This window comes from Vanessa tameamea, chromosome 7 (genome assembly GCF_037043105.1).
Source record: "Vanessa tameamea isolate UH-Manoa-2023 chromosome 7, ilVanTame1 primary haplotype, whole genome shotgun sequence".
Lineage (NCBI taxonomy): Eukaryota > Metazoa > Arthropoda > Insecta > Lepidoptera > Nymphalidae > Vanessa > Vanessa tameamea.
The window spans coordinates 12,270,522-12,287,948 of NC_087315.1; the positions used below are offsets into that span (position 1 = coordinate 12,270,522).

General features: G+C 32.1%; 1 protein-coding gene and 1 long non-coding RNA gene across 2 annotated transcripts in view; one reads left to right on the forward strand and one right to left on the reverse strand.

Moving 5' to 3' along the window:
- LOC113395714 (centaurin-gamma-1A) overlaps positions 1–17,427 on the reverse strand; it is a 231,151-nt gene that overhangs the window by 159,101 nt on the left and 54,623 nt on the right. The window lies entirely within an intron of this gene.
- The window catches only part of LOC135193355 (uncharacterized), an 85,342-nt gene that overhangs the window by 67,329 nt on the left and 586 nt on the right, over positions 1–17,427 (forward strand). The window lies entirely within an intron of this gene.

Sequence of the window (17,427 nt, forward strand, 5' to 3'; positions counted from 1 at the left end):
CAGTAAAATTTATTTACTAATCATCAAGAGTGTAATGGTTAGTACGTGGTGGGTAGTTATCCTTTACAAGCAGTTTATTATGGTTCTTTTTAATTACCTTTTAGTTACCGTCGCTTTTATTGGCGAAAGCTTTGCTTGCTTATACTTTATTTCTTAGCATATTTATATGAATGACCCCAACTAATATTATAAATGTGAAATTACCTCTTCATGCTTAAACCCTTGAACTGATTTAGATGAAATTTGTTATGTTGACAAAATTCTCTCGTAACTCAAACAAATTTCATAAAATATTATAATCCAAGCAAATAATCTCAGCACGTCCATTAAAAGATTATTCAATTATTTAGTAGACAATTTCTTCTGATCCTTGCTCAAAGAAAGCTAGCCTCGTAAGTGTTTATTCGCAATAAGAACTCGCATAGCCTTTAAATTGCCTACATCAATCGCAGCTAAGACAGGACAATACTTATCTAGGACTAGTTCTTATGTCGTCGGCATAGAGGTCAGAATGAAATAAATCCATCTACCTGTTCACTTTGCCAACTGTATTTAGTAAGTTCTGTTTTCTTTTCATTGTATCATGGAACTCGTTAATCGGCACTTAACCTAATTCTTAGGTTTACTAAGCATCTGTGCTTGGTTTCTGATACAAGAAACTTTGTCTTATGTTAGCTTGGTACATTATAATGTTATTAAATTAAATTGTCGAGATTGCCTTTCTTGATATACTTAATTACTTAACTGTGTATTTATTATACTTTTAAAATGTAATTGTGGGATATCCTATAGAAATTACTTTTACTTTTTACGAACGTCGTCGTCCATAATGTGCGATTTAAATTTGGATGATTACAATGAGTTTATTCTTAAATGCTAGTATATTTTATCACAATGTTCAAGGTAAGTATAGGTAGTATCTATTTGATAGTATCTATTTGATATACCTGTATATGCTTTGACGTGTCAGGGCAGATCATGTCCTTAGAAGAGCTTATAACTTCTTATTTATTCAAATAATTTATAACAGTCAAGTCTTCGAGCATACAGACGCTGGATTAAGATGATACAAGGATGGTGCGAAGTAGGGAAAGCACGAGTTTACATTTAACCTTAAAAAAGTAAAATCACGACCAACATATTCAGTTTCCAATATATTTAGTACTAAAACTTGTTAAAACTTAAAAAATATATCAATTTATGTATGTGTAATTTAGTATGACTTTTATGCATTTCATTTTCATTTCAAACTTCATTTTGTTTACATTTGGAATAATTTTCAAGGTCTTATATATTTTGTTTAATCTTGTGTTAGGCACAGCGAAAAGTCTACTATAAAATACAGGTGTGTTATAAAGAAATATATTAAAATAAAGATATTTCAAATATGCTATTTTACAAATAAATCACGATAGCCTGCCTACACAGGTATGCCTACAGAATTTCTGGGTTCGTTTAATAAAACCGTAATACCGTAAAAAACTCACTGCGAAACTCCAAGCTTTAATTTCATCCATCCACTATCGAAACTCCAATATTGATATTTACCTGAAACAAAAAGAGTAACAATAAAGCTATGGAATTGATGTTCATACAGTTTTGCCTGCGTGGTAGTCTCTCTGATAAGAATTAATAGTCCGTAAATGTGCCATTGCGGGCCATGGGGTCCTCTCCTTATGAGGAGCCTTTAGGTTGAAGCTTTGGAGCCAATTCCACCACGCTGCTTGGAGTGAATTATTTTATCGAAGAACCTGAAATTAATTATATCACAAGTTAAGAGTTGTCTTGGCCCGTTACCTCGATTGAGAAACACGTGTTCTAATGACTGGACCATCTGATATCATTTACCACAATTATTATATAGGCATTAAATAAGGTCACGGATGATACAGACCCGTTCGTTAACCCTTTTTCGATCCTTCAATTTCTTTTAAATACTTTTATGGACATAATATTTTACCCTTTCACAGTACAACGTCCACTAATGTAACTGTCGGTCTCAGTGGTCTCATATGACGGATGCTGGACTTGGAAGGGTTAATAACTATCCAGCGTACCCTATACGTATCTTTACGCCGTTTTTCTGATGTGTTTGAATGTGGTCCAATGTGACCACACTTTATTAATGGTCGTATAATTTCTTCAAAATAGTTTTAATATGTTGTTTTGGAAAAAAAAACAACAAAAAAGATTTTATATGTATTTATTTAAATTAATTAATTAGTGGCAGCGTTTTTAAAACGGGTAACATGACGGTTTAAATCTATGATTTATGTTTTAATAATAAGTTATAAGCATTAATATTATAATAAAATAAGTATTTGTTAAGTAATCTATGATTTATCCGCTCCTGCTCTCTCAACCCACGCGTCTATTATATTAATTATTCAAATATGTCTTATATCTTAAACTATGCAAGCACCAACGTTTATATAAAGAAACTGTTTCATATAGATATATGTCGCAGCCAATTTGTTAAGCTAGTTTTCTGGAGCATATACATATTAAAGAAAAATCTAGCTGAAAAAATCTATAGCTAAGTTACGCTAAGTATATAAAAAGTAAAACTAACAGTATAAATATCTCGCTGCTGGGCTAAGGCCTGTTCTACCTTTGAGGTTTGGAGCTAATTCTACCACGCTTCTCCATGCTGGTTGGGGGTTTTACCGCCGAGCACGAGGTGAATTATAAACGTAAAATAGGCACGAAGAAATTCAGTGGTGTTTGGCTGGGTGTGAACGGTTAAGATGCAAGCGTTTTATCACTCGGCCACTCGGTTATAGTTTTAACATTGATCTTTTCACTAGAATTGTAAAATTTATTTATTTCTACGCAGATATAATAGCCTTTACTTCACTTAAAATATAATATATTATAAGTATACCATAAGCCCGGTCTGGTACTAATAACCAAATTATCAAATAATTAAAAAGTGTCTTGAAAATCTATAAGTTCTTGCGTGCGGGACACAAACAAAACTTACCCCTTTATAATATTAGTGTTATGATTTTTGTCGGCAACATGCCGTTTCCATTACTTTTGCCGTCTTTACAGACCATTTGCGACCCGAAATGTTTTTAATTAACCAAAACAAACACCGCAACCGACTAATTACGCATTAAAAGATTAAACCGTACCGATTTTTATAAAAAAAAAAACATAAGTTTAATATAATAAGATTCATAATAAGGTAATACCTAATAATCTGGTAATAGGTATTATCGATATAAAAGAGATAGAAATATTTAAACAAATAAAAATGTATTGTGTATCTCGCTGTATAATTTCCGTGGAATCTACATAAACCCATAGACCTTTATTGGTAAAATTTACGTTCGATAAATTACTGTAATATCCTAATTAAATAAAGGATATTTTTATTTAAAAAATCAATGTTAACGTTAAGTATTTTTCCATCACATTTGATTTGGAAGATTTTTAGCCGAGTTAAAATTATTTGGGAATTATCGATTTGTTTTTATTTCTGTGTATTTTCTCGGTGTCTTAGCATCTGCATTCGATTAATCGAAAGGGGGGTATGTGTAGGAAACCAGTTGTAAAAAATAACAGTTTTATATTGATTGTATTTATGAGTTTTTTTTTATAGTATTAAAATTATATTTAGGGTTTAAATGTGTACGGAAGTGTGTTTTGTACGCAGGTATAATATATTCTATGGTGTACTTAGTTTTAAAATCAAATTGTCTACGAAAAACTTTTATATTTATTATATATTGATATTTGAAGTAAAACTTATATTGACTCGTTATGAAAAAAATATGAGAGAGTTTGTAACATACATAGCGCTGTGGGCGCGCACAGGTTCATATGAAAACTACATAATGTATTGAATCGCTAAACCGTAAATGAAATATCAAGTCACTCGAAATAGACAACTTCACACCTTATATGATTTTACAATGTTTATTTTATTAAATTTTAAATTGTGAATGCTTAAATTTGTGTAGTGGTAGTGAAAAGAAGAAATTTAATTTATCATAGTCATTACTTTTATTTAATTATTAATAAGAACATTATTACATTTAATTATTTATTTGAATACAACTTAATACTACGCACCATTTTTATTTATATAAATTAATCTTAAGTAAATTGCATCAGAAATCTAAGCCTTCGATATCCATATAGCTACGTTAAAGGTTTCTTTGACTTCCAAATAAGTTTCCGCAAACACGGTATAATCTCATCGCAATAAAGGGTATCTTTTTCATCCGTCTCGCTCGCCGACGTAAACATTTTTATTCATTTGCAAACATCGCTCAGGTCCGGTAGGATTTGGGTTGTATTGTTTGAAGTGGACAATATATATTTACACGATAAACAAGATACGGTTTAATTAATTGTGCGATCATTTTATGGATGAAGGCAATTCGAAGGTTAGCTAAATGTCCGTGTCTCAAACATATTTCCAAATAGTTAACATATATAATAAATGAGGTAAACGTTACATTTTACATTAGCATTTAACATTTTTGCCTAAAGATTCATTTAATGAATTAAAAATGAAGCTGTTTTAATATTTTTATATGTAAACGCATCACAATTGTAGTTGACGAATTCAAATAGAACTTTGTCAGTTTCCATTACATAATACAGTAACATTCTTAAGTTCAATAAAAAATATGAATACTATTCGATCAGAACGCTTTTACCGATGCTGTACAATTATTGATCGGCGTTATGATATCTGATGTCGGTTACCCTGATCTACCCTATTGAATTTATTTTTTTTTGAAAAACGAGGTTTTTTTTTGAAAAAAAAGAGGTGGCAAACGAGCAGGAGGCTCATCTGATGGAAAGTGACTACCACCGCCCATGGACATCAGCAACATCGAGGGGCTTGCAGGTGCGTCCCCGACCTTTCAGGAAAGAGTACGCTCTTTTCTTGAAGGTTCCCAAGTCGTATCGGTTCGGAAAAACCGTCGGCGAAAGCTGGTTCCAGAGAGTGGTTGTGCGATTGTGATTTAATATCGTTGTAAAAATTTGATCCACAATAATTTTGTAAGTAAATTTATTTTTTTCATACTAAGTGATTTAAAACACCATACTTTCAAGACATTGTTACAATAAAATCGAATCAAAATTGTAAACATAGCAGCAGTCATTCGTATCTTATTTCGTTTGGTTGTAGAAATGAAATAATAAAATAGTCGAACACCGGCTGTTGTCGGCGTCTCATAAGGAATATATTTATTTTATCTCTGTTGCTACCTTTTATTGGTATTTTGGGGACAAAATATCCCCATCAATAAATATACAAAGCAGTTCAATTGCTATAAATATTACTGAATTCTATTTTGTTAAAGTTAAAGAAAATTTTACATATTCACTCTGAATTAAATAATAAAATATTTAGCTTTTAACGGATTCTGAGATCATTAACACAAAAATAACACTCGTGGCTTCGGAGATACAAAACAATACAAAAAACATTTAATGGAGGCAGACGAAGAAACATATCGAAGCACGCGGCGCGGCTATTTTACAGTCAGCTGGTGACCTGGCTCTTTCAAAACTTCGGGTAAAATAACTTAAGAAAATTTGATCGAGGTTACATCCGAGTTATGACATTCATCAACTACAATAATATTATAAAAGTTTATGTATGTAAAACCATTTACTTGATATGACCGTAATTTTACTTATTTTGCGATCTAAGAGCTCGTTTGAAGTTTGTCACGCGAGGCTGCCGCTGCGTTTGCGTTTAGTAATTTAAGTTTACTAGCGTTTTTTTACTGTATTACATTTGAACGTCACGGCGAGCCTAATTTTAGCCGTGCCAAATTATATTGCGCGTATTATAGTACTTATTGCTAATTTGGTCGGTTTCGTTTTTCATGAATAATTTACATTAAAAAATCTGTTGAGTTTTATTCATTCTTAATGATACCATTGAAAAAAATACCCAATTTAAATATATTCACAAAAACGTAAATTATTTATGTCTGGTAACATTTTAAACGTAAAAATATTCATAGACATAATAAAGTAAAACAGAAAATTACTCCCACGTGATAGTTGCCGACATTTCAACTGCCCTCCCTAAAAAACATAAAACGCGACTCCGCCCTTTGTTCCCTGTTAAGCTCGTAAAGGGAACCCTTGACGAAGATTTGAGTCATTTTCATGCAGGCCCGCCTTATCTCTAATAGCTGCACATAAAAGGGTGTACGTGGCACTAAACCGCACACTGACGCAACGTTCACCTGTGTGCGTATTAGTGCCTTTTATACTACCTATAGTGCCTATTATAGACTGAAGACCTTATTTTATTTGACGCTCAGTCACACGCACTTGTTATATTTTACGATGTAAAAGATTCAAAATGTTACAATTTGATAAATCACCGATGTTTATAGAAATCTTTGTTAATTTTATGATGCGAAAGCTCGAAGAACTTTGACAATTATTTTTTTCCTACGTTAAATTAATAAACATATACGTATATCTAAAAAATATAAAATATATAATCGTAATACTTAAAAATATAAGATGAAAGTCCATAGTAAAATCGAATTAGTTTTTTCACGACTAAAATTTTAAAAGGCGCGAAACTTCAGATACCTTTTTTGCGTCAGATGTTTCAATTGAATGCCACATTTAGTCACTCAAACTTTCGACCTTGAAATTATAATCAGTACCGCGCCCAAAGAAGTTAACTTCAAATAGCAGATAAAACACAAATAAAACTTACCTCTTAAAAATACAGTATGACAAGACAAATACTACGAGCAATATTGTTTAAGTGAACATTCCAGTAATCCAGTTGGATCCTACTTATTGAACTAGAGCGCTAATTTCTACTATACACTGATTCCGAAACTGCGGAACACTGACGAGCTCTAGGAAGTCTTGAGGTTGAAGTGGGCTTTGTGAAAGCGAGAATTCTGAACAATGCTCGTCAGTTGGTATTGGATGTTTAAGATATTGTTACATCGTTTGGAGTGAATACATTTACGTAAATTTTGTTAAAACTTTTTTTTTTACATTAGCAGCCTGTAAATTTCCCACTGCTGGGCCTCCTCTCCCTTTGAGGAGTAGGTTCGCATATTCTACCACGCTGCTCCTATGCGGGTTGGTGGAATATACATGTGGCAGAATTTCGTTGAAATTAGACACATGCAGGTTTTCTCACGATGTTTTCCTTCACCGCCGACCACGAGATGAATTATAAACACAAATTAAGCACATGAAAATTCAGTGGTGCCTGCCTGGGCTTGAACTCGAAATCATCGGTTAAGATGCACGTGTTCTAACCACTGGGCCATCTCGGCTCTGTTAAAACGTAGTAGTTAAGAATTTTTAACAAACCACTTAGTCTAAAAGACTCTTCGACAAGCCTTCTTCAACTCAATCCTTTTTTAAATCTTTTAAATAATATGAGATCTATAAAAAAATATACAAACAAGTTAGTCATAGCGTTGGAAAATAAGTTTACAACAATATTTTCTGTCAAAATCCTTTTCATGTTTAGACGTTAAGACATTGTTACGAGAAAAGCTAAGGATACGTTGCGAAACTAAATTTTTAAAATCTTATTTTATGATTACAGTTTTGATATTTTACTTATTTTTATTCTGAACTTAAAGTTCATGGGAGATCGTATTCAGTATTTTCAAGTATTTTTTAAAAATATAATAACTTTTTTCACACAGGTATTGCTAACCACGATAGCCGTAAAAAAATAATCTAACATTTCAAATTTAAAGATAAAAAAGGGTCACTTAAAAATAAAGATTATAAAAACAAGAAGTTCAAGCTTTTCATTTGAAATTGCGAAGCACAGCTGCTAATATAATAATATTATATACCTTCTCCAAAACTACCTACATCTTCTGGTATAAGTGCTATGTATATTTAAGCACCTGTTTCTTTATTACTAAAACAACTTCACATATATTAGTATAAATATACCAGTCACCATTTAATGACATAACATTCGTCTCGATATATTTTATCAAACGAACATATAATACAGGTTTAACAGCTGTTTATTTATTCGCACGAGTCACACTCGAAACCCGAGACAAATGGAGTCACGCTGTCTGCATGATTGATGTCTGGCATCGAGACAGACCCATCGCGCCACAGCCCGAAAATCACTTTGGTGTTATATATATGTATATAGAGCTGTAATAAAAAAATCACGTACCGTTGACGTTTCGTTTTTGATCAATATTATACATAGGATATGCTCGAATAATTTAGACACGATTCTTATTAAAACACGGTATTATAAAAACATCCAAATAATATATCTTGCCTTTGAATGATCACAATTGAATGGTAAAAAAATCTTAAATATTATCAATATTGACCAAAGCACAACATCGCTTTTTATCCTATCCTGGGGGACATTTTTAAATTATTCTTGTTTGGAGATAGTAGTAATTATAAATAGTTACTAATTTTCTGCATTTTTTATTTTACCCGTTTTTAAGATTACTTCGAGCAAACTCAAGTCAGAAAAAAATAAAGGATTTTTTGGCTTATGTTACAACCCATATTAACTAGCCACATTAATATTAAGAAGGCATTTTGAAATCACAGAAAACATGTTAATTAATTCCTACTTATGTAAGGCCTTTAAAATAAATTTATATAAAACCAATATTGGTTATAATGTACAATCAATTTGATAGTATATATTTGGTAAACAAATGTATACATTCAATTCCACGATAAGCGCCCGTGGCGGGAGAGAAATAAAATAAAACAAAAACAACTCTTTTTTTTATATTTATAATATCAGTGAGAGAATAACGACGGACAAACCGTCGCATATTAATAATAATAGAGGACTAAGAAATTATTTGTAAGTTAAGTAAGTTGAGTGTACAAATTAAAAAAGAATAGTTCATTCACGTCCTGACGTCGTGTAAGCCCTGTCTTGATTAAAGGTCTAAGACAGTCATAGAAGGGCACTTAAAATACTACAAATAAAATTAAAATATTTACTACAAGTCGTCGCCGTCGGTTTCTCTCGCGTTTTAGGGTTTCGTCGTAATGTGTTATGCATAAAAAGTAACCTATGTTCTTCCTTGGAGTTCAAGTTTACTTGATACCAAATTTCATCAAATTCTGTTCAGTGGTCTGATGGTGCAAGAATGACAGACAGGGCTACTTTCGCACTTATAATATTTGTACAGATGTATGCGTGTTCAAATGGAAAGTTGTATATAATATTGTATTGCATTGAATAAATATAGTGTCTGTAATAATCACAAAATACAATTGTAGTAACCAAGGCATTTAGCACAATCCCATCAGTTTTAAACGGTCCGAAACAATTAAGAACTATACCTAAAATTATCTTGAACGTCAATTGAAGACAAATTTCAAACCTAGTATCAAAAGGGTTTGTCTACTCGAAATGGCCCGTTTGCTTTATTTACCAAACGATAGGGCTATGTTGAAGTCTGTAAGGCGAGGTGGAAAATTGAGGTCGTTTTTTGCCACAAACATGAATCGCGCCTTTTTTTCGAAGTAATTTAATTCCCGTGTACACGAGTATATTTTTAAAATAAAAATGAGTTTCGTGGTTTATATTAAATTTACGTATAACCATATCTTTCATATGGATTCGTTAAGAGAAAATATTTTTGGTCTATTGTATTAAATGGTCATCACCGATCATTACAACATTGATTACTACAAGGAGTAGGCAAATCTTTGCTCATATCATAACCATTGAATGTTAAACATTCCGGCTGTAACTACCCTGGCTCACTCTCATTCTAAATCAGGAAAAGTATTCAGGTATAGCGGTAGACTAAAAAAGAGTGGGCGGCATTTACCTAAGCGACGCTCAACGACCGGTAACATCAAAATATACCTTGTTCAAGTATTGCTCTTACAAACCCTTTGAAATTAGAATTTTACCTAATATAATTTCATTAAAATATACTTAGTAAAGTAAGGAGTTACGTTTTTTATCTTCTATAATATAATATGAGCTACAAGCAGTCAGACAGAGTCTTAGCTCGCGTTTAAGCGTTGCTCGTCAGGCATAAACATGTAGCCAGATTTCTTTAAATTCGACAGAGTAACAGAATAACAGAGAGAGTTACTTTAATATTCATAATATTAGTTTAGAATACGATGCCTACTTTAACTACAATCAAAAGACTATAATATTATAATCTTAAGTCCATTATTCCTATTGCTGATAGTAATTTCACTATCATTCAATATATCGTATAGAATGCTTTTACATATACTTTGTTACATATACGTTAATATAATAAACTTCAACAAAAGTGTTTTTCTGTAGCATTTTATAAATGAATCAAATAAAATATTAAGCAAAATATCCGACAGTAGCAAGAACTTAAAAGGTTTTCCACGAGGTTTGCAGAATGCCTCTAATAAATCACGCCGTATAAAGGCGGAGGTGAAACGTTTAAAAAATGTCCAGTCATCCACCAGCTTTATACTAAACAAGGGATACAATGCCGAGCTCTCAAAAGAACTGCTCGAGCTACAACATCTAATTCGTTAAGGATTTTTATAAAATTAGTCAGATATTGAAGACTTTCTTGACTGATAAATTGATATTTTATACTTAACATGATACGATGTCCTCCTATGGTCATGGCAACCGTTCTTAGCGGAAAGTAGCCAACTGTATATATATAGTGCACAGAAGGTAAAGGTCCAGTCAAAGTTGTTCTCCATATTCGCTTACTCCCTCGTTTCGATGGGAAGGCAATACAACGGAACCGAAAATAGATTAGGTTCAGGACCAACAGCTCTAGCGATTTTCCGAACTTCGGTATTAAGTCAATGACTTTGTTTAATCCGACCCTAGATTTTATTCGAATCAGGCATATTATACTAATTAAATTTTGTTAACATTTTGATTCGTCGGTGGAATTATTTTTTATCGCTCTGTCTCTCTTTATCGCTTTTCTTCTTAATGTATATGGAATTTCAAGTTGGGTACAGCATTTTGTGGAACTTATAACAGCGGATGTAACTAACCCACAGAAACTTTTTACGTCCTACAATAAATAATTGATGACGCTACATATAAAATAAAAGCGGCCAAGTGCGAGTCGCACTCGCCCACGAAGGTTTCCGTAGCAGTACATAATATAAAAGTTCTTGAAGTTCGTTGTAACTTTTGAATGAAAGGTAAATTGCGGTTTACGATTTATGACGTATTAAAAAAAACTACTTACTAGATCTCATTCAAACCAATTTTGGGTGGAAGTTTGCATGATGAGACATGACATGAGATGTACATTACACGTCATATATTTTTTTTAGTTTTATCATTCTCTTATTTTAGAAGTTAGGTTAGGTTAGGTTAGGTTACTTCCACACATTTTACCCCCCTTCAGGGGTAAAATGCGCGAGAGACACTTCCACACATTTTACCCCTGTAAAATGTGTGGAAGTGTCTCTCGCGCAAACTATTCGTTCCTCGTTAATAAAAGAGCGTGCTTATGCGGAGAGAAAATCTTCATGCAAGAATGACACATCAATTACTATTCAGAAATAATTATTTATACACAACATATATTTACAAATAATATATACTGGGTAGAGCTTTGTGCAAGCCCGCACAAGTGGTAGGTTATATATTCTACCGCCAAATAGAAATACTTAGTATTTTTGTGTTCTAAATTGGAATAGAGTCGATACAAGTTTGTGAAATCAAATTTAGTCGTGTTATCGATGAATATGTTATGAATGTATCTCATTTTTGACTATCTCCAGGGAAAACCGTCATCTGCCTGAGTGTACAGTACTTTGTATATTGATCTAGGCTATAAGACACGCCGAGTTTAATTTTAATTCGTGCCGTGGTTAAGACGTTATTGTATCTGGATATCATAATAGCCTAATTCCCGCCAACTAAATTAATTTTCTAAGAATATATTCCATTATAACACTCATGGTTTTTATAAACATGCATTCCTATAGATTGAATCAAATACAAGAAAATCCAAGTAGCTAACGCGCCTATTTCATTAGTAAGGCAATCAGAACATTCAACGCTAAGTCCCAAAGCAATCTGCCGAGTGATTGCGGAACACGCCCAGCGATGGATAGAACATTAATTATTAACACCGCGCAGTCTCATTTGAGATGTATGGAAACGATAAGGGAATAAAGGATACAATGCAATGAGTTTTTATGTGCGTCGGGACGTATGAAATATTTAGTCGAATATTAGAGAATATAGAATATTTCAATTTTGGAAAATGAGGTAACATCATTATATTATGGGTATACCCCAAGCCTGTTCCCTTTTTACAGATAATTTAATTACATTTTGATTTATATAAATGTTAGGTAAATCTATTTCGATATATATGACCAGGGAACGATAAACACTAAACGCGTACCTATATAAAATTTAATTCAGCTAAGTAAGACCATACAAAAAAAGATTACTCCAAAGTAACACAAAGTAATTCATCAACAATTGTTAGTTAATTTTCAGTGTTCAACCGTAACCACGGGGGTATATTTATCTAATGTTGAAGAACAATGAGAATCCCTCACGGCAGGAAGTAACGCCTTAACGCAATTTCACCCCTCAAACACATCAGAATTCACAACGCGCTTCCTTCAATCAAGAGCTTTTCAATAAGAAACGCGTCTACAATTACGCGTAATATAAAATAATTCACATCAAACCTACAGATAAATCTATTAACTACCGTTAATTTCACAGGTATATAAACGTATCACCTGTACGTTTCAGGTAATATATGCTCAATTTTGAGCAAGTTAATTTCAAATGACTAAAATTTACCATAGAAACAGCTTTAAAATACCTTTAGATAGTAATACAATCGCATGTCATGTTCAGTCACGTCGCATCAGAGATTTTAGTACAGGTCCAAGAACCAATATTCCGGCCGTGGATTCAGTTTAAGCCTTACAATAGATGACATCGTGTACGGTCCCATTATATGTATGTCTGATCGTGAAGTCTCGTTTATACGTGAATTTCGGAAGAAGCTCTTAGATATAGTTTGTTTTTTATTACTGTCCTGAGATAGCCAAACATTTTTTGTTTATAATTAAACGTCATTGACCTAAAACAATTGCGTGTTACAAAAGGCGGACTAAGCGATATCTAGGCGTTATCCAGATATTGAGGATAGCGGGAAATCATAACAGAATACAATTATGAACAAAAAAATGCGTTTACATTTACAATAAAGATATTATTTAATTTGTACAGACAACTTGTTTGATTATGCCGATTGCTGCTATGTATTTGTATCACCTTGGTACCCCAAAATATATTATGTATTCAAAGTCGTACATTATAAACAACATCTGTAAAAAGATTAATTGTATTAAAATAATTTAAGTTCCTTTTTTTTTAATATGTATCATAGTCAAAAATCAAAATATACTTCATTCAAGTAGGGTTTTACAAGCACTTTTGAATCGTCATTTTACAAACTATATTATGTGAAGCTGCCGCCGGTTCGGAATGTAGATTAGGCTATTTCTTAAGACATAGACATATACTATTGTGTATTTTTTTAAGGTGTAAAATACTGTAGTACATTATTTTGATCTATTTGGTATGGTTTAGCCAGCGTTTGCAATGTAAGCGCAAAATTGTGTTTATTTACAGACAGGCAGACAGACAGCGAGAAGCGACTTTGTTTTATACGATGTAATGATAAACAATACGAGCAATTTTGAATATTTATTTCATCGATCAATTCCTGTTCACATCGTACTAGAGATTAAAGTTTAGAAAGCTGAAACCAATATCCCGGCCGCAGACTTAGTTTTTCGTCTAACAATAGAGCATGTCGTGTGCTCTCCCATTGTGTGCCCGTCTGCCCGGGACGTCCCGTTTGAACGAAACTCTTTGGTGTGAGTTATAAGCGAAGAAGTTGTAATATAAAGGTTGTAATATTGAGAACGATTTTAAGGTTGAATTTTTAGTAAAGTATATTCTACACTTTTTAAAATGTATGTAATAATAATAGTTAGATATTAATGTTATACGACATTCCGGGCATATTAATGAATACTGTTTTAAAATGCAAAATTAAATTACATAAAATGTGCTAACTATAATGAAAATATATTATTTATTTTTGCTGACCAATATTTTAACCTTTTTCTCGTAGCTCTTGAAAACTATTTTAATGTATAAACGTCCACGTATATTTAAACTTAATTAGCTATCTATTCCAGAACGTTCTCAAACCAGACTTTAACTATACAAAAACTTCCAAATGCAAAACGACAAAATAACCGTTCGGAGAGAGAGCTTGTACCCTGATCCGATAATTTGCAACGTAATATTGATTATCATCGTCTCGTTTTTGCAAATTTGCGTCCCTCGCCTCTCCGTAGTGGCAATATTAAATTTCCTGTCAAACGGCACACCGTCTAATGACGAATGCAAATGGCCACGGGAGGCGCAAGGAGGCGCCTCCTTAGGGATTGCACGACGCTATTGGGAGGTTGTTATGAATGATTTATTCCTTGTAAAATATATTTGCGGATCGCTGTAATGTTTCAGAGGAATTGGCAAAGAATTTAACGATGCGGATAAAACAAATAATGAAGTTAAATCAAATGTTTTCGAAGTGGAATATTTTATTAAACTTGTACCATTATTTGTGTTTCCGCCGAAGGGATTTAGTTTATATAACCCTAAAACATCCCCTGTATCCGAGGACCGTGTAACATATTACAGGGCGAATTGTGATTCAAATTGGATCAAGCGAGACGTTAATTCTGAGAAGAGTATACTAAAATGTTTTAACTTTTTAAAAATTTATTTTTAATAAAGATTCAAAATCATTCAAAAGATTCAAATTCACTAGCGCTCATAGGAATTGACTCAGATTACAAATAAATATTCCTTGCACGATCAGACTTGGGTTAAACTTACATTTTATACCGTATTTCTGTAATTCCACTGGATCACCTTAAAAACACAACAAACAAGAGTACGTATGAGTACGAGTTGTTGAAATAAAATAAAAACACTAGTAAAATCAATTCAGTACCAAAGGAAAATGTTTTCAACGTCAAATTGTAAATATTTTTTTTAAAAATACGAATAAAAAATAAACAGATTTAAAAAAAACGAATTTGAATTATATAATTGAAAAAAAAAAGATAATATTTATACACTTATCGATTCAACAAGTTCTTCTCTTTTATATTTTTATATTTAACTACTGAATTAAGCTATTGACTGGTAAATAGTAGATTACTATTTTAGCACATATTTTATTGATTTAGTAAGGAACTATAATGCGTATTTTTTATGTAATTTCGAAACGAATATTTTGTAGATGTTTAATACAGTTTATCTGTTATTTTAAAATGTATTGTATCACTTTTATTGTTATTATATACATACATAATTCCGAAACATTGTAAGAGATTGATATTTAAAGAAATTACGTTGTGGGTAGATATATGGTCACTAATAGGTCAGGTCCTAGTAGCAAGAAAGCCAGAGGACGCCTTAAAGATCGACGTGTACATGGAATTAAAAAAATTGCTTGAGAAGACAAAGACAGCGCAGATAAGAAAAACTTGGAAAGTATTGGAGGAGGCCTATACCCGCCAGGGGTCTTAACAGAATAACTCCAAATAAATATATTCTTATGTTATTACTTTTCTATGTATGTTAAGGAAATATAGTCTTTATTATTATAGTAGGTATATTATGTATCTCATAACTAACAGGCGATTCTCTGTTAGCTCGTACACTGTCTCAGCACAATTCTCCTGGTAATATTTAACACGTTTAAAAAAAAACACTTTTTACTTGCTAGATCTTCAACGATTTACCCTGATATATTAAAAGCGCACCGTAATTTATTGCTGTTTTTACAAGATTACAACGATTACCGTGGTGGAAATAGTTCGCAGCCTTTTCCCCAAACGGAGAAGAGATCCTAGTCCATCAGTCAATATGAGATGACAAATTTATTATTAAACTAAAGACGAGATTACGTTTACACCGGTGGACACTAAAACTGTATAATGACCAATCCCCTTACCGTATACATTTAATATGCAATATGTTAATTACACAAACGTTACAAAGTAAAGCAGGCTTTTAATTGCTAGACAATGATTTACATTTTATATAAATTAGGCATTAGCTACACTGTACAAGAAAAAGTATGCATTACCGACATTAATTATTTAATAAAGAAAATATAATGTAATACAAAAATATTCTCTCGGGATCCAGAAAGAAAAATAATACGGAAAGAAGCAGAAAAAAGCCATTACTGGATACAGTCGACTTATTAATTTGAAAATTTAAAAGGTATTTTCCCTTTTCTTATTAGATGTCGGTTTTAATTTAAGAACTCAATATATTTAGGAAACATATTAAACGCATATACCTAATTTTAACGATTTTGTTTACTTTTCGTTACACGTAACATTTTCTTTGGTTTCACGTTTATTCTTCAAAAAGATTTTAAGTAATGTTTTTAAAATACAAATGACAATATTACTTTTTCTTTTACACCATTAGAACAAATTAATCACAATTTCGTTTAAAGACAAGATACAGATTTTACGAAAGACAATCAATTTTATATTCAGTATACTACACTGATATGGAGCGTGGGTATGTGTTTGAGTGACTGTATATATTGTTGTTAAAAATGCCAGTACTGTATTATATTATATCAGTGAATCTATAAATAAACACATCTAGTCGACGGCCTTATAACCTGTAAAAGTTTGCACATTATTCTATTTGACCAATTTATAATTTGAGTGAAATACGTTTTTAAGCTATGGGTACGTATTATTGGTTGTGACAAGATTTAATGGTTCTGTTAAATAACGTTTGAATGCTGACACTTCACGTCAAGTTAAACTTTACAATATACTCTTCACTTTCTAGCATATGAGTTTTAATAGCATTTATCTCGCTCACGTCACTAATTTACACGTGAGTGGGTGGGTGGTTGCAAGCGGTTTTCGATTTACCGACCACTCGGGGTCATAAACGATTTCAAAGGGTGTATGGAATACGATTGCCGATTACGCTTTGTCGTGTAGTGCCAATTGGATTTGAGTATTCCACATTATTTGGGCCTTTGTGGATAGAAAATTATGATGATGGAATGATTTTGAAGGTACGAATTATTTTATTGACAAACGGAAAACGTAAGTTTTTTAATCCTCATTATAATTTATAGTAAACGATTTGTCTGATTGTGAAGCAAGGGAATTAAACAATAAAAACTGTACGAGTCGCGGTTGGAATGAATTAATAACGGTTGATTATTATTAATGAAGAAATGGTTATAAAATTATGCCATTTACTGGCAAATTTATTTTTAAAGTGTTGGTAAATGTCTTACATTTATTTCGACTCATAACTCTTCAAGAGATAATTATTATTTTTTTATCTCAATTAATAGT